Consider the following 17,817-nt stretch of genomic DNA (forward strand, 5'->3'; position numbering starts at 1 on the left):
TGAGGTGTTTTTAAAACACGGTATAAAGAGAAATAAAGAAAATGTACAAAATAGCTGAACCCACATCTGCTAGGAGGGTTAAGTACATATTACTCTATATTTACATGAACTATAACATCCACACATTTTTTTAATTAGTAAAGAACTGATAGAAATCATTGGCCAGAGTTTTTCTGATGGTCTGATTGGATGTACTGCCTACACATATCCCTCTTGACTCAGGATTCTTATTACACCTCAAATAGTTCTTATCATTTACTTGTTATTTCCTCCAATTGTTTTTGAAGTTTCGGTCCCGATATTCCAACTTGAGTGCTCTGGGTGTGTGATCTTGTCCTTTGGGCAGCAGTCTTCTAATATGAGAGAGCAGATTTTTAAAAACTTTTCTTGGAAGATTTTGTGAAGAGAGTCCATCGAATAAAGAAAAGAGTCCATCTTTTCTTTTTAAAAGCCTATATGCCACTTGTCTACGTCCACCTTTTTATTTACCTTTAAATTATCCCAATGTTAGAGACTTAGCTACTTTGACCTTTATCTTGCAGGTAGATGCAGGTGCTCCAGGCATAGTACTTAATCAGTGTGGGCTGGCAGAACATGCCACTTTGGCATGAGGATTATTTTGAGCTGAAGGCAATTGAGAAGCAGATACAAGAAAAGTCTCCCACCCTTCCAAATACCCACTTGCCTAAAAACAGGACATAAATTTACAAAGGTGTCCTTCCTCCCCTCTCTACCAGGAAGGACAAAAGTTAATCAGTAGAGACAACTTTAGACGCTATCCACTTAGAGACACCACCAGAGGAATCTTCAAAATAAGCTTTACTAACTAGCCTTGATCTACCATTCACTTCCCATATATCTATCTGCCTTTCTACAAGTTACTGCCCCTAGAGACTCAAGGTTCTTTTCCTTCATCTTGTCACTTTTCTAAAAATGTATGACTCCTTTGTTAAGATACCATATAAGCCCAGTTCTAACCAAATCTTTGAGTTACCCATCTCTGGACTTCTGTACATTTTAATAGACTTCTGTTTGTTTTTCTCTTGTTATTCTGTCATTGGTCAGTCTAATTTATGAGCTCTTAGCAGGAAAATCTAAGATTGGTGGAGCAAGAGATTTTTTCCTCCCCTACGTCACTTAATTCCAAAATTCTGTGGATTTCTCAGCAAATCTTTATGGCTATATCATTTCATTCCATGCCTAGACATAATATTCCATAGAAGAACCTTGAGTGCCAGCTATATAATGCTGAAAAAATCCTCTGTGCCTTCAGCCTCACCATATGGTATAGCTCTGAAGATGGATAGCAGCAAGAAACCTAGTGAGCCCCTGTGTAGGGAGTGAAATAGAAATGACAGATAGCATGACAAATAGAAGAAACAGTCAATTAATCAGTCAACATTGATGCATGGTGCTCCTACTAGGGCCCATGCCAGGCATTAAAGGAGGGATGACATAGGCCTTGCCTTAAAAGGTCTGATTTGGAGATTCAATATATATTCCTAAATAGTTATCTCAAATATTCCAAAATTCCAATACTTATTAAATCAGTAATTTTTAAGAGCAAATGGTGGCATTAAAAAGAGCTAAATATTAATGTTTTGTGGAATCATTAGGACTGACACGTTTAGGGAAAATTGTTTTTGGTCGGACTTCTGTAGCAAGATTTCAGAAACGAACATAAAAGCCTTTGAATGACGTGGGAACCAATGTAGCAGAGAAGCTGGAGCCAGACTAAAGGTGGCAAATTGTAGAAATAGTGAGAGGATTTCACTGAAGAGAAGCTATCACGAAGACAGAGCCCGAGTTAACAGACCGTCTGTTCAGCAGTCGGAAATGTTGTGATTTCTCGGTATTAGGGCCACAATTCAAGGGACAAAGAACAAAATGTGTTGGGAAAAAAGTTCGGCAATTAAAACAGCTTTAAAATCATGTTTCTTACTGATGGTCTGTTGACATTTTGCACATAATAAGTGACCAAAGAATGTCAGAGAATTATTGTCTGGGCAGAATAAAATATGGCACTTTAAAAGGTAAATTAAGCTTTTATCTCCTGAATATGTTCTGACTTTGGAGATTTAGAATGATCAATTTCTATCACTGGTAGAGAGCCATACTCTGAATATTGAGTTTAAGATCTATCATTTGCTTGAGCTGTATTATAGTAGTTTAATTTTTAAAACAACACTGCTGAAATAGTTTTCATACAGGAGCTAGATAATAGATTGTAATACAGATTAGAAGAAAATGCAGTACATTTCTTCAGGGTACAAACAGGTGCAGTTATGTCTCTGCATATGCATCTGATGCTTATGTATTTTAAATGAAAATTGTTTTCTTTTAAGAGAAAATACTATGTTGAATATTGATGCAAAGGGATTATATATTTGTGTTTTATTTTCCAGAGTCGTAAAACTCATTTTCTACCTCTAATGAGAGTCCATGAAATATTCCACAATGTTTGCAACAAATCTGGCTTTCAGGGAAACAGATTTATATAAACTATAGCTGGGATTTTTCTGTATCTATAGGCAATTTCTTTGTAATATTTTATGCAGGCTTATTATAATTTTATCTATATACATGTTTAAGTATGTTTTGAGGAGTACAGAAAAAATCAAAATTGAAATTGAACAAAGAATTCAAAATGAGTTATCAAGACAAAGAATTCTCAAATAATGAGTTTGGAAGTAAGATAAAAGTCTCCTGAAGAGGCTTCACTATACAGAGTACATATCTGAACAATTTCAAATTGTGCCCTCGTAATCAAGACTTTTCTACAGCACTGACTATAATTATCATTATTAAGAATAGTATGGATATTATATATAATAAACACTGAAGAGGCCTTATTTGAAACTAATGTTTCTAAATAATGTAACTAAACTCAGAAGCATTTACATAAGCAGTTACATGAACATCTTTTCAATAAAGAGGAAGCCCAGTGGTATAAGAACAAGTCGATTTCAATCTCAATGTGAAGTTAAAACATAAATTGGGACCACAGTGAGTGTCTGTAATTACAGAGATGTGCTGTAGAATGGGGTGAGTTCTTTTTCTGAAGCTATTCCTGAAGAAGATAAATGAGGCACAATGGTGTACTTTTTCAGTGGTTAGATTTTCAATACATCCTTTGTAATGAACCTAAGGTGGCTTGGGAAAAGAAAGACTGATGCATCTGAAAGTGGAGATACCACAATGGTCTTTCTATGCAATGATGAGCAAAAGTAGTTGAATTCATCAGGATAGCATAACCATGAGAAATAGATAGACCATATATTAATATTGTTGTAAAAGAGCTAGCCTTCTACAAAAATCAAGTAAAAATGTGATAACTCAAAAGAGATTCTGAAAAAAAATGATGACTGAATGTGTTCCTACCATCCTACTTTGTCAATCCCATTCATATCCTCAACTACTGCTTCTGAATGAAGCACTACTGAGTACATTGCTAAGGTCTCAGACTGCTGGGTAGAGAGGCAATGAGAGTACAATTAAGCATACTGTCTCAGCTCTAAGTTCAGAACAGCTACTCTAATACTCTTTAAAGTATTTTTTTAATGATTTTATTTATATTTGAGAGAGAGAGGAGAGAGAGAAAGACAGAGAAAGAGAAAGAGATTGCAAGCAGGGATAGGGCAGAGAGAAAGACAGAATCTGAAGCAGGCTCCAAGCTCTGAGCTGTCTGTACAGAGCTCATGGGGCTTGAACCTATGAACCATCAGATGATGACCTGAGCCAAAGTCAGACGCTTAACCAATTGAGTCACCCAGGAGTCCCCAAAGCTGTACCGATGGGCTCCTATCCCTCTGTAATGCATCACACCTTTCCTCCTAATAAAATCATAGGCCTTTGTCCTTTTTGAGGCAGACCTTGTCATGGTGAGGTTACCACATGGGTGAGCCAAACGGAATTCACCGTTTCCACAGATAAGCATTTCTTACATAGAGAACACTCAGAAGTGGTTGGAACAAAATGGTAACTCACGCTGAAGTTTCTCCATATGAAAGCTTGAGACCAGAATAACAGAACCCCTTCTCCCCAAACCCAACTGTAAACTGGAATCTGGGGGAAAAAATGTATGCAGGAAGTTTACCTTTGTAGCCAGATAGATGTTTGGGGACTAAGTGTGAAGAGTCCTGGGATGCTAATTAAATACTGAGGTTCCTGGAGAAAGCCCCATCTGCACAAATCCATGAACTTCTGAGAAGGGCGGCACCTGTACAAGTGTCCGGTCCTAGGAGCGCACTGGCCTGGGGAGAAGTGTTGGAACATCAGACCAGTAGACACACCTTAATCTGAGTTTGGGGGAATGACAGATTTTTCAATAAAAGAGACTATGAAGTAGTAAGTATTTTTCATGGAACTTCATCTGAGGGCAAACATTGCCAGCTCTTACATTACCAACAACCGTTGTGGATGCCACAGCACCTCTTGCCGCTTAATCCATCAAGTTATCATGATAACAGTGATGGGAATTATAAAGGCTAAAAATGCCAAGAGTAGATATGTCCTTAAGGGAATTTATCACATAACAACAGTGAAAAAATTCCAAACAGGCAGGTTCTTTTAGTGAATTTGAATTTGGACTTGAACTTGAATCTAGCTTTGAAATTAAATCTTGAGGAAACCATGACAACTGTTAGAGAAACAAAAAAGGACCCTGAGATTAATTCATATCTTTAACAATAGGCTTTCAGGTACTAAAATATATAATTCTCAAATTTAAAAATTAGAAGAATTAAAGAAGTAGGTGGTGATTGTGAAGAATTAGATTAGTATCCCATCATCTTGAAATGGTAAAAACATAAAGAAATTGACAAGGGACTTGTAATGCATACCCAGAAAGTCTACTGTGTGAAAAATAGAAGTTGAAGAAAAGAAAATAGTTGGGGAGAGACACTAACTACCGAAATGATAGGTAAGAATTTTCTGCACCTATGCACACGTGTATGCCTGTATGTATGTACACTTGCTCTGGCAGAACCTCTGTATTCTTTTTTTCTTTCTTTCTTTCTTTCTTTCTTTCTTTCTTTCTTTCTTTCTTTCTTTCTTTTTTTTAACTAACAAGCTTCCTTGTTAACAAAAAGGACAAGTTGTTTGCAAAAGAAAACAAATTACACCAGTATTGAACTTCTCCTTTATAATACCAAAGGAAAGAAATATGGCTTAATATCTACAGGCTACTAAAAAATAATAATAAAGGAAAGGAATCAACATCTATGCACAACTCAGAATCATTCATTCAATGGAAATGAAACTCATTCATTGATTTGCAAAAATTTAAAACCATATTATTCTATATCCATCAGAGGAAATACTTAAATGGACTTAATACCAAACAACAAACTGATAGAACAGATTTCTCAGGTGCCAGGATGGAGGCCTGTGAGGGAAGAGAGATCCTCCCATCAAGAAAACTGAGTTTTGTTATCCGTGTCCTGCAGTATCTGTGTAGGTTTTATATCAGGAGCATGTTCTCACTTTATGAAAGTTTGTACTGCCACTATTGGAGTTTTCTTTCACTATTTTAAAATGGGAATGGATGACTGGGTTAAATTGTATTATTAGTCATATGAATTTTAGAATAGTGAGAAAGCATATTCATGAGTGAGAATGTACATGTACTGAAGTTTCTGCTTTTACATATTAACCTTTAATTTGGGTGGATTTTGAATGATCTCTTTTTGGAAATAGGGTGATTGTGTTTCAAATGTACATAAAATAGTTGAACTGAGTCCTCAGGCACAGATATTGAATTATGTACTTGGGGGGAAAGATTGTTAGGGGAAGGCCAGAAATCAAATTGTGAAATATAGTAGGAATATTGTTTGGTCAGTTTATCTCCTTTCATTAGGGAGCAACCAAAGTCCTGCTCTACACAAATTCTCTATTCAATTGGAGAGAGTTATTTTATCTATGAGTATTTTTAGCACCTACTTATTTTATTATCAAAACTTTCAACGATATTTCTTTCAAATTCATATCATATTGTTTCAATTTTATGGCCATAGTAAATATAATTGGAAATTTAGTTTATAGACATTTTGAGAAAGAGTATCTCGTGATTATTCATATTTGCATTCTTTCCTTACTTTAATTGCCTATCTAGATCATACCCACTCCACCCCACTATTTCCCAAAGCAACAATCATAGTTCTGCTAGTCCAACTTGTTAGGGACATTTTTGTCTCCTACAGGACCCAAACTTGTTAGTCTTTCTTGTTTTCACCCAGGTCCAGAGCTTTGTAAGTCAATAATATCAGCCCTCCTCACTGTTTCTTTTGTTTTGTTTTATCTACCTCTTATCCACAGAAATATTTGTGATCTTTTATTTTTAGTACCAGCTATGATTATTTTGTTTTCTTCTATTGTTATATTATCTATTATTAATCTGGGGTGTCTGTATTACTTGGAAATCTTCTCTCTCTTTTATACATATACACACTTTATTTTATTCCTTACCACATTCCTAATCCCAGTTCCCACCCCTGTAAACACCTATTCTTTTGTTCACAATTTGTATTCTTCTCAAACCACTATTCATGACTTATTTGCATCAGTGCATATTTTTGAATAATATATAGTATATTTTTATGTGTTTGATGCTCATAAATTGCATTATGCAATACGTCTCATTATGTGATACATCTCAGGAAATGTTGATTCTGTTTTTTACTGGACATTTTACTTTTGACGTCTATCTCTGCTGATATAGGTAAATTTTGTTCTTTCCACTGTTATGTAATACTCCCTCATATGAATATGTGTATTGCATATTTTGCCTTAATTTCTTTTCCTTGACAGCATTCTTAAATCTTTGCTCTGCAAAGCATGCTGAAGATGGACATCATTACACGTTTATTTCCCTAAGTGTGGGAGCACTTCTATAGGAGATAATAGACATGATTTCTAGCTGGACAGGGAGAGCTGTATCTTTATCCCAGGAAATGCTTGGATGTCTGGTTTTTGGCCTTCTCAAGGTAAGGACAGTGGACTTTCTAATGTTTGTTTAGGGCTTGAAATTCCTCTGACAACATGCAAGATTAGCTTCTTTACTAATACTTTGCAACTACCCTAACCATTTGAATGAACCTGACTCAACTACCTAGCAAGTCACTGAGAGCTTTCGGAAAGAGCTCTCCCAAAGACAAATTCGAGTCAGAGAATCAGCCTTCTCCCAGGGCACAGAGGTGGGGCCCAGAAGGAGTTTATACTGTGGATATCTCTGAGATCTCTGATGCTTGCTTGTGTTCACTAAATAAAAGCCTCACCTGGGTATATTTTTGGGTCTGGTAAGTTAGTTCAAATATCTGAATTGGGAAAAACAATACAGATCTATCCCCAGGAGTGGAATTGCTGAATCATAGAGTATGTTTCTGTTAAATTTCAATAAAGTACAGAAAATTCTCTTTAACAGCTATACTAGGCCGAAATGTCCAGGACTTTCCACTTTTCTTCATTCTCACAAACTACTTTCTATCAGCATGATTGAGGTATAAAGGTATGTTAGCATGCCTTTAATGTACACTTCCTGATTCCTAAATTGTTTACATATCTCTTCGAAGATGTATTGAATGTTCAGGTGTTCCTTTTGTGAATTGCATATTTTAATCCCTTACCCATTTTTTATTGTGTTTTCTGTCATTTTTCTTGAGGAATTCCTTAAATATCCTTGATATTAATCTTAATCAAATTTGACACTTTTCTGTTAGCTGAATCTATTATACCTCTACTTTAATTCCCTATTTTATAAAGTAGAAACCAAAATAGCACCTAGAACTCTTTTCCTCATCTAAAGATTAAATGAGATAATAACATGTAAAACACTAGTACAGCATTTGACACTTAGTGAGAATTTGGTGCACACTAGTTATCTCTTAAGCTTTTTCAAGTTGAACTAATACTTTTGTGGGACCTAAATATGTACAAAAATTAGATTTAAATTGAATTTTAATCTACATTTAAATTGAATGATTTCTTCTGTACTATATTTAATCTGGGACTAAAGTCTCCGGCTAGACACAGGAAGTTTAGAATATACACTATAGTGACAGATGGAGAAGATATAGGTGGGAAATCTGAAGCCATTACTCTGAGCTTGAACTCACATTAGCCTGGCACTCCAGCCTGTGTGGGAGGCAGACTCTGCCCTTCAAGCTGACCTGACTTTCTGCAGCAAACACCTGACCTGCAGATGATGTAGGGATCGCATACCTTCATCTGGGCACATTTTTTCCATGGAATCTATATATTTGTATTTTCAAAACTGCAACACTTTCATCACCATTACTCTTGCCCCTAGTGTGTGATTTTTCATCCAAGATGTCAAAATATTTTGAAAAAGGTATCATGAAATACAAAGTCTAAGTTGAATCTGACTTCTGTACTGAAGAAGAAAAAAACCTAGAAGGGAAAGAATAAAATAGACTAGAAAGTCTCGATAAGAAATAGAATCACTCATAAATTCATGAGGCAAAATGTGTTTTCTAAAATGTGTAATTGGCAAATAGAGATAGATTTGAAAAACAATGGGTCAATTGGGATGTGAATGAAGTTTTCTTAATAGAAACTTTTACTTTTAGTTGCTAAACAAATTCTGGAAATGTTGGAAACATTTCAGAAGTTCTCAGGAAATGATCATTAAAGCAAACTGCTAGTGGTTGATAAATTCCCACCCTAGTGTGCTTTCTTGGCTCTTTCAATCAATACCTCTGTTCTTGGCCAGATTCTTTACCAGCAAAGAGTTCTGGGGAGCATTTTATATTCACTTATCTAAATCAGATCACTGTAAGATGCACACTGTCCTAAATTGTGTATATTCAACCTAGATTGAGAAAAATATTCCATCTTTTATAATCAGTTTCTGGAGTACTCTGTTAAGCAGATGAAAGATCACATGTAGGCATGGAGGAAGAATACAATGCGAGTTCCATTAGCAGAGACAGCCTCAAGCAATGGAGAAAGGGAGTAGCTTCATGTGTGTATAGACTTTTCTCTGATGCTTTCTTTGACATCCCTAAGCAAAATCATCATTACCTCTTCCCAAGTCCAGGGGGATATACTTTCAAAATACTCTGAATAATTTAATTATAATCATGTTCTCTGGAGACCTAACAGATTACATGTAAATATGAAATAACTTTTCTTGGAAGCTTTCAGATCATCTATTGACCTTTATTACATTAATCAGTAAATTTCAATTAACTAATCAAGTAGATTACAAAATATTATAGATTTAAAGATTATGTGTATGCTCAAACTTTCCAAACTGAGCTAACTCTCTTATGTAACTAAATGAGCAATATAGGTGTGCTCTTACTTGATAACACACTGTTCCATAAACCATATGCAAATACACTCATCTTACAAACATAATGAGGAACGTTCCTTTTATTATATTGTACTATAATTGTATCATAATCAAGATGTGGAACCCAAGAAACAATAGTAAGGGACACACCAATCATATCTCATAAATCATATCATCAATGAGTGGACTCATTAAATAAGCAAAGACTTGGGTAAATTCTTAAATTCAGAAGCAGAGTTGCAAAGAATAAGCTTTTCATACAATCTTAGCTGAAAATAGAAGAATAATCATTTTTGTGAGCATAAAACAGTAAGAAGTGTGTGTGTATGTGTGTGTGTGTGTGTGTGTGTTTCTCCAACTATCCCTACAGTTCCTCATAATGGAGGTAATTTCATTTTTTAAAGAGTGGGCTGTGGGGTATATGACCATGAATAAGATCTGATAAAGCGTATTCCTCTTCCTTGTGCTTCCACAGCTAGAGTTTAATACTAGTGGGTACTTTTATTAATCAAATGATATATTTGTCTTCTTGGTATTTTTCCTTTATTTTAATTAAAATTGCATACCTTTGCTATGTGTTACTTATAAACTTTTGTGATAGTGTGAAAATATTGACTAAAATAGTCTTTTCATATCAGTGCCTAAAAACATGGTAGTATTTTAACATACTTTCTTATTTGAAGACCAAAAGTAGACCTATGAATATTAGAGGAACTTAAATATTAGCTTTAAAAAATAAACACATGTTATTTATATGTAACAACTGTTTATTTACTTGGTTAATACCTACTTATCTTAAAACTCCATGTTCATTTCCAATAATCCTGAATCTAAACTGTAAACAGATCCTCGAGTTCAAATTTTAGAGTTTCTGTTTTGTTTTACTTTTCTATTCCATTTCATATTTTTCTTGATTACAATTAATGATGTTTTAATATATTTAATTTATCAATGTAACTGGTTAATAATAGATTCTGGTGAAGAAAGACAATGCAGAGGCAATATAATTAATTAAATAATTTAACAATCTGAGTTCCAGAAACATTTAATTTACCTATGTAAAAGGTAGTAGAGAAAGATAAACCACATTCTCAAGTTTCAAACACTCTAGAAAGGGAGGTAATTATGCATACAAATAAAGTAAGAACTCAGCCTGTGCTAAGGACTATTAAAAGCAGTACAAAACATGCTACAAGTACAAAAATGAAGAAATATATTTTTATGAGTAACAAAAGTAAAAGCTGTGAGACTGGAAGAGAAGAGTAAAGGAGAATGAGAATAGAGATTAAATCAAGATTTGCACTGTAGAAAAAGTGATAGACACAAGATTGTGGAGAATACCCTGGAATTTCCTGAGCTTGCATGATGGGTTAACAAGGCATAAAGAATTAGAAAGCCATAGGATGAACACCTAAATTTGGGTAAACAAGATTAGATAAATAAGATTAGGTAAACAGGGCAAAGGCCCCCAGTATAGAACAAAGACATAGGAATAGAAAAGCCTCAGGATTAAAGCATCAAAAATGAGGCAAACAAGATGAAGTATTCAGGGCAGAAACACCCCCAACTTAATACAGTAGCAGAAAGCTGCTTTCACAGGAAGGAAAGACCAAAATAGGTAAACAGATAAACAGGACTTTAAAAGGCAGCAGGGCCCAGTTGTCCTGAGTGTAGCTAATTGGCAAAAAAAAAAAAAAAAAAAAGCAAGCCTTGTTGACACTGAGATACCATGCTCTGTCTTTCTTGTCCCTCGGGCAAGTTTAGGTAATCAGAGGTGGGACCTCATGTCCTGCCCAGCACCAGGACTTTGGCACCAGGACTTTGTTTCATATTGACCCAAACCCCTAACATCGCATATCTTCAAACTCTCCTTTCCCTCATGCCTATGAGACAGTTTCATTGTCTCTTTGTGCATGCCCATCACACTTGTAAGCCTTCTGATCCTAATAAAAACAGAGCAAGGACCCTTATTTAGTGCTCTTGTTTCCTCCTGGACATTAGCATCTCTTGCATCTTCAATCCTGCGTCCACTCTGTTGCTGGACAAATGAGAACTCCAGACCCAGAGTCTACAACATAGGAGTAGTCAATGTAGAGGCTGTCAGCAGAGAAAGCAGTTTTTATTTTCCTAATTGGCAAATTATTAGAGTTTTGCCTCATTAGAGGTTCAGTAATTCAGTAGAAGTAAGACTTAAGGGTCTCTTGCAGTTAAAGAGGCATATTAAAGACACTACTACTCTGCTTTTCTCTTTGAGGTCAAGAGAAAACTTCTTTTTAAATGGAGAAGAAAACTTCTTTAATAAAACAGGTAATAGCTATAATTCCAAACCAGAACTTATGAAGAATAGCTGCTGAATATAGTAATTTCAGACCTAAGAAGTCTCAGTGCATAAAGTACACTCATAGTTCACACGAGCCCTGGCAGGAGTTCTCCCAAGGCAGGTGTGCTACTCCAATGGGAGGCAATAAAGATGATCTTATCCAGAGCAGTAATTCTGGACAACTGGATAGACTGAGGAGCAACTTCTAAATTCGACTGCACTCTCAATATTGGAAGGAAACATAAGACCACAAGAGACAGTACATAAATCAGCCACTGTTAGAAGAAGTAACAGTCATTATGGCATTGTGGAGGAAAGTGCAACAGCAAATGGCTTTACACACAATAGAATTAGCTAAATCACCTCACAACACAAAAATCTTTATCTCCTGGACTTGCATTCTAAGCCATGCTGATTTCTTTCTTCAACAACAACTAAAAGGATTGGGCCACACTGAGTAGATAAATCCCCTACACCTCCTGTCTACCTCAGTCATGCTTCTGAGTTACAGAACACACTAATGCTGTTGGAACATAATCAGTCAGTTAAAAAAAATATCATGGGAAGCATTTAAAATAGACAATATATGGCACAAACAGACACATAGACCAATGGAATAGAATAGAGAACTCAGATTGGGACCCACAAATGTATGGCCAACTAATCTTTGACAAAGCAGGAAAGAGTATCCAATGGAAAAAAAGCCTCTTTAACAGATGGTGCTGGGAAAATTGGACAGCAACATGAAGAAGATTGATACTAGATCACTTTCTCACACCATACACAAAAATAAACTCAAAATGGATCAAGGACCTGAATGTGAGATGGAAACCATCAAAACTCTAGAGGAGAAAACAGGAACAACCTCCTTGACCTCAACCACAGCAATTTCTTACTTGACACATCCCCAAAGGGAATCAAGAGCAAAAATGAACTATTGGGACCTCATCAAGATAAAAAACTTCTGTATGGCAAAGGAAACAATCAAAACTAATAAGCAACAGATGGAATGAGAAAAAATAGTTGCAAATGACATATCAGATAAAAGGTTAATATCCAAAATCTATAAGGAACTCACCAAACTCCACACCCAAAAAACACATAATCCAGTGAAGAAATGGGCAGAAGACATGAACAGACACTTCTCCAAAGAAGACATCCAGATGTCCAGCAGACACATGAAATGATGCTCAGCGTCCCTCATCATCAGGGAAATACAAATCAAAACCACACTGAGATACCACCTCATGCCAGTCAGAGTGGCTAAAATGAACAAATCAGAAGACTATAGATGCTGGCGAGGATGTGGAGAAAAAGGCACCCTACTACACTGTTGGTGGGAATGTAAACTGGTGCAGCTCCTCTGGAAAACAGTGCGGAGGTTCCTAAAAAAATTAACAATAGAACTCCCCTATGACCCAGCAGTAGCACTGCTAGGAATTTACCCAAGGGATACAGGAGTGCTGATGCATAGGAGCACATGAACCCCAAGGTTCAGAGCAGCACTCTCCACAATAGCCAAAACATGGAAAGAGCCTAAGTATCCATCAACGGACGAATGGATCAAGAAGATGAGGTTTATCTATATAATGGAATACTGCATGGCAATAATGAAATCTGGCCATTTGTAGCAATGTAGATGGAACTTAAGGGTGTTAATCTGAGTGAAATAAGTCAGGCAGAGATGGACAGATACCATACGTTTGCATGTATACGTGGATTAGGAGGAACTTAATGGAGAACCATGGGGGAGAAGAAGGGGAAAAATAGTTGGGGAGAGGGAGGGAGGCAAACCATGAGAGACTCTTGAATGCTGAGAACAAACTGAGGGCTGATGGGGGTGGGGGAGAGGGAGTAGGTGGTTAATAGGCATGGAGGGCGGCACTTGTTGGGATGAGCACTGGATGTTATATGGAAACCAACTTGACAATAAACTAAGAAAAAAATAAAATAAAATAATAAAATAGACAATATAATCTGACTGGAGTATAAAAGAAGACCAAAGAGTTAAAACGAAAACCTAGGTTGAAATTTGGAAAAGTTCAATCAAGAGAGAAAAGAAGAAAAGTAACTGTATAAGGGAAAATACAGAGGTAAATGAGAGTTTGGGGTGTCAAATTCTCCTAGTCAGTTTAGCATGATTAGCCTATAGCCGCTGTGGAGAAAAAGGGCTAAAATGAGAATTCCAGGTAGACATAGGCCACATCATAAAGAGCCTTTGTAAGTCATAACAGGCAGTGATGGTGGAAGTGGGATGGAAGGAATGAAGGACAATATTTGGGCAAAGTGTGGGCTTCATGCTAAGATGATGATTCTGCAAATTTCATTCACATGGATAAAAAGAAACAATTCCTCCAACATATTTTTCCTGTTGATGATTTTTGTTCTGTATTAGTTTCTTTTTATTTAAAGTTTATGGTCTCCCACTTAACTACCTATTGTTGTTAGAAAAACATTAACCTGAGGCACTTAGGTGACTCATTCAGTAAAGCTTCCAACTTTGGGTCAGGTCATGATCTTGCTATTAGTGAGTTTGAGCCCCGCATTGGGCTCTTTGCTATCATCATGGAACCTGCTTTGGATCCTCTGTCCCCTTCTCTCTCTGGCTCTCCCCTGCTCATGTGTGCGCTCTCTCTCTCTCTCTCTCTCTCTCTCTCTCTCTCCATACATACATACATATAAATGAATGAATAAATAAATAAATATTTAACCAAAAACGAAAGAAAGAAAGAAAGAAAGAAAGAAAGAAAGAAAGAAAGAAAGAAAGAAAAAGAAATAAAGAAAAGCAATAGCCTAGTATTGCAATCATCCTGTGTCAGAGCAGTGAATCCAAAAGTCCATTCTTTCAAGCACAATAAAGATAGAGGGGTCTCATAAGGAGTGAATAATTACAAGAAATTATCTTTGTTCTGGGTCAGATAACTGAATGTTAGAAGTCAGACAATATATAAACTATCCTATTGAAAGTAGGTCCTGTGTAAACTGGATAAGAGGTGCAGGTACTCTACAAACTGACTCCCCGGCTGGCTTGGATACCACAGCAAACATCCAGGCCATAATGCCCTTCCATCATGCAAAATAGCCTGCAAAGGCTTTGATCGACACAGTAAAGGGCATGGAGATCTGACTTTTCAAAAACTGTTTGAAGTCTTCCTAATGAAGGATCATAAGGATGAATATTTTAAACAAATGTTCTAGAGAATACAATATGGAGTCAACTGGTAAGCAGTAAGTGGATTACAGAACAGCAATTAAGGCCCAAAGTTGAGAGAGGAAGAATCTGTATTGGAGCAAGAATCAGAATTGTATGTCTGTTTGTTTGTTTGTGTGTTTATCCATTAGCAATTAAGCAGGTTGAGAAATTTATAGTATATATTATAATGCAATAGGCCACACATAGACTGAAAAATAAATAAGTAAATTCATTGATGCAGTGGATAAATTATTGTACAGTAAATACAGAAAGAAGTTAGAACCCAATGATGTAAACCAAAGGTACCGCAAGAACAACTAAAGGTAGAGCAAAAAGCTGATTTTAACCCCTCTTGTACCCCAAGCAAAGGGAACCACAATTCTGCAGAATTTTCCAAAAGCTAAAGCCTGAATATTTCTTTTATGATTTCTCAATGCAGAATCATGTTTTGAGGTAGAATATATATAAAGTAAAATCTATGCTTCTGCTTTTTTTCACTCCTCCCCAATTCATACCAAAGCAGAAAGTCAAATCGGAATTCTACAAGAGTGAAATTCATTAAGAGCCCAAAGCTGTGGGGTTCATGTGCACATCTAAAGATCCTGAAAAGTCACCAAGCGCCAGTTGATGTCACCATGTTCCTTTAAATGTCAGTGATATCTGAGGAAATTCATCCTTGCTCCAGGAGTATGCCTGTGGGAGCGTGGTGGGGTAAAGAGGATATACTTATCACTTCTTTCCTGAGTTTTTACTTCTACAAATTTATTTTGTAGACTATCTCATTCCACTAGAGACTGTCTTTTAACTCCATCAAATCATTATGCTAAACACCAATTCTATTCTTTTATTCCCACCAAGTGTAATGTGGACAAAAAATTTTCAGTTGAAATTTTAGTAGGAAAAGGTTTACAACGTAGGACAGTAACAGAAACTACCACCAGGCTTCTTTGTCTCTCTCACCTCTCCCCTACTTGCCCATCACTTTCCATCTACAAGAATCTTAACATAGCTTTCATTTCAAAATGATAAACACATTTTGCTTTCTTTCTGTCCCATCTCAACTTAGCTATACAAACGTTAAAGAATGAGCTGTTTCCATCACCTCCCTTTGTGATGGACATGGAGGCGGCCACTTGTTGGAGTGAGCACTGGGTGTTATGTGGAAACCAACTTGACAATAAACTATTTAAGAAAAAATAAAGAATGAGCTATTTAAGAGTAAGTTTGCAGTGTTTGTTTGACCTTTGTTCCTCTCTGCTCAAAAGATTGAGGGGACAAAAATTTTCCCTCATCTCTTAAATATGCTAAATCATTTTCCAGTTACTAAATAGTTTTCCTGCCCATTCATAGGGAAATAATAGGATCCAGTTGAAAGACTTAGGGTATTTGTCCTTTTAAAAAATGGGGAGATCACTCCATACTTAAGGAATAAGGGATTATCATATTCTTGTGTTGAAAATGTACATGTGTATGTATGTACTTAAATATATACATTTATATATGTAAAGATTTACATGTTTATTTATTATATATACATTCATGTATGTAAATATATTTGCGTGCATATATTCATATATTTTAAATATTAAAATAGTGTTTTCAGTTTAATTGTCAAATTAATATTAAATATTAAAATGTTAAAATAATATTTTAAGCATTAAAAATTAAAATTAAATTAACAAGAATTAGGCAAATCCTAAAATTTAATACAAACCAAAACAATATACTGAATGGTATTTTAATGACATAATGAAACCACCCTGAATGGGATAAAGCTGGAACTAATCTAAATAACTTTCAGTACTATGTGCCTGGAGGCATTGATACCTGGTAGCAATAGGCTTATCTAGAGACCAGATTTGGGCTCTAAATTGTCCCCTCTAAAAAGAAACAAAGCTCCTTGGAGGAATGCTGATTGCAGTGCTGATGCTAGAAAAATCCAGGATTAGCCTGGAACATCTTGTGCTAGAAAATAAGCAAGTGTTCAAAAATAAAATGATGGTGACATGTCAAAAAGACATAGGAGCCAGGTTGAAAGAGCTCCCACTGGCTAATGTAGGACAATTTCAGCACAAAGTTATCATCCCCTACAATGGGGAAAACTGACCTCTTCTGCTTCCTAAAGAGATTCACTTAGAAGGTCATAATGTCACTAATGGAGCATTCCTGTCAAAAATTCAGAACCTAGGTCAAATCATGTGGAAATATCAGATAATCTTGAATTGAGGAATATTCTATAACATAACTATTTTGTGCATTTCAAAAATAAGTGTTTTTTAATGTTTATTTATTTATTGTAGAGAGAGAGAGAGAGAGAGTGCACAGGGGAGTGGCAGAGAGAGAATGAGACAGAATCCCACGCAGGCTCTGCACTGTCAGTGCAGAGCCCATTGCAGGGCTCAGTCTCACGAACCACGAGTTCATAACCTGAGCTGCAATCAAGACTGAGACACTTAACCAACTAAGCCACCAAGGTGCTCCAGAACTATTACTGTTTTAGATGGCAAAGGCAACCAACATACATATGGAAAAATGCTTAATATCACTAATCATTAGAGAAATGTCCATTAAAATGGAGGTTTCTCAAACATTTAGAAATAAAACTACCATATGATCCAGCAACCCATTCCTGTGTGTATAACCAAAAGAACTGAAAACAAGGTTTGAAGAGATATTTGCACACCATATATATAATAACATATTCACAAGGATCAGAGTCAACATGGCAGAGAAGTAGGGGGACCCGAAATTCCCTCATCCCTCAACCACAGCAGTATTGGGGCCAGGAGACTTGGAATTCTAGCATCTAGGCTATAGAGTGACAGAAATATCTCCAAGGGCCCATGGGACAAGTTGGGGGGCCATAGATGTGTAATTGTGAATTGGCAGAGATATAACAGGTGGCATAGGCATGGAGGGAGGGATTCCCTTCTGTGGAGAGACACAAGGAAGAGAAAGAGAGACTGTGGAAGTGTAGGATTGTATTTGGAC

The sequence above is a fragment of the Hyaena hyaena genome, unplaced genomic scaffold (genome assembly GCF_003009895.1).
Source record: "Hyaena hyaena isolate Hyena2069 unplaced genomic scaffold, ASM300989v1 scaffold_381, whole genome shotgun sequence".
NCBI lineage: Eukaryota > Metazoa > Chordata > Mammalia > Carnivora > Hyaenidae > Hyaena > Hyaena hyaena.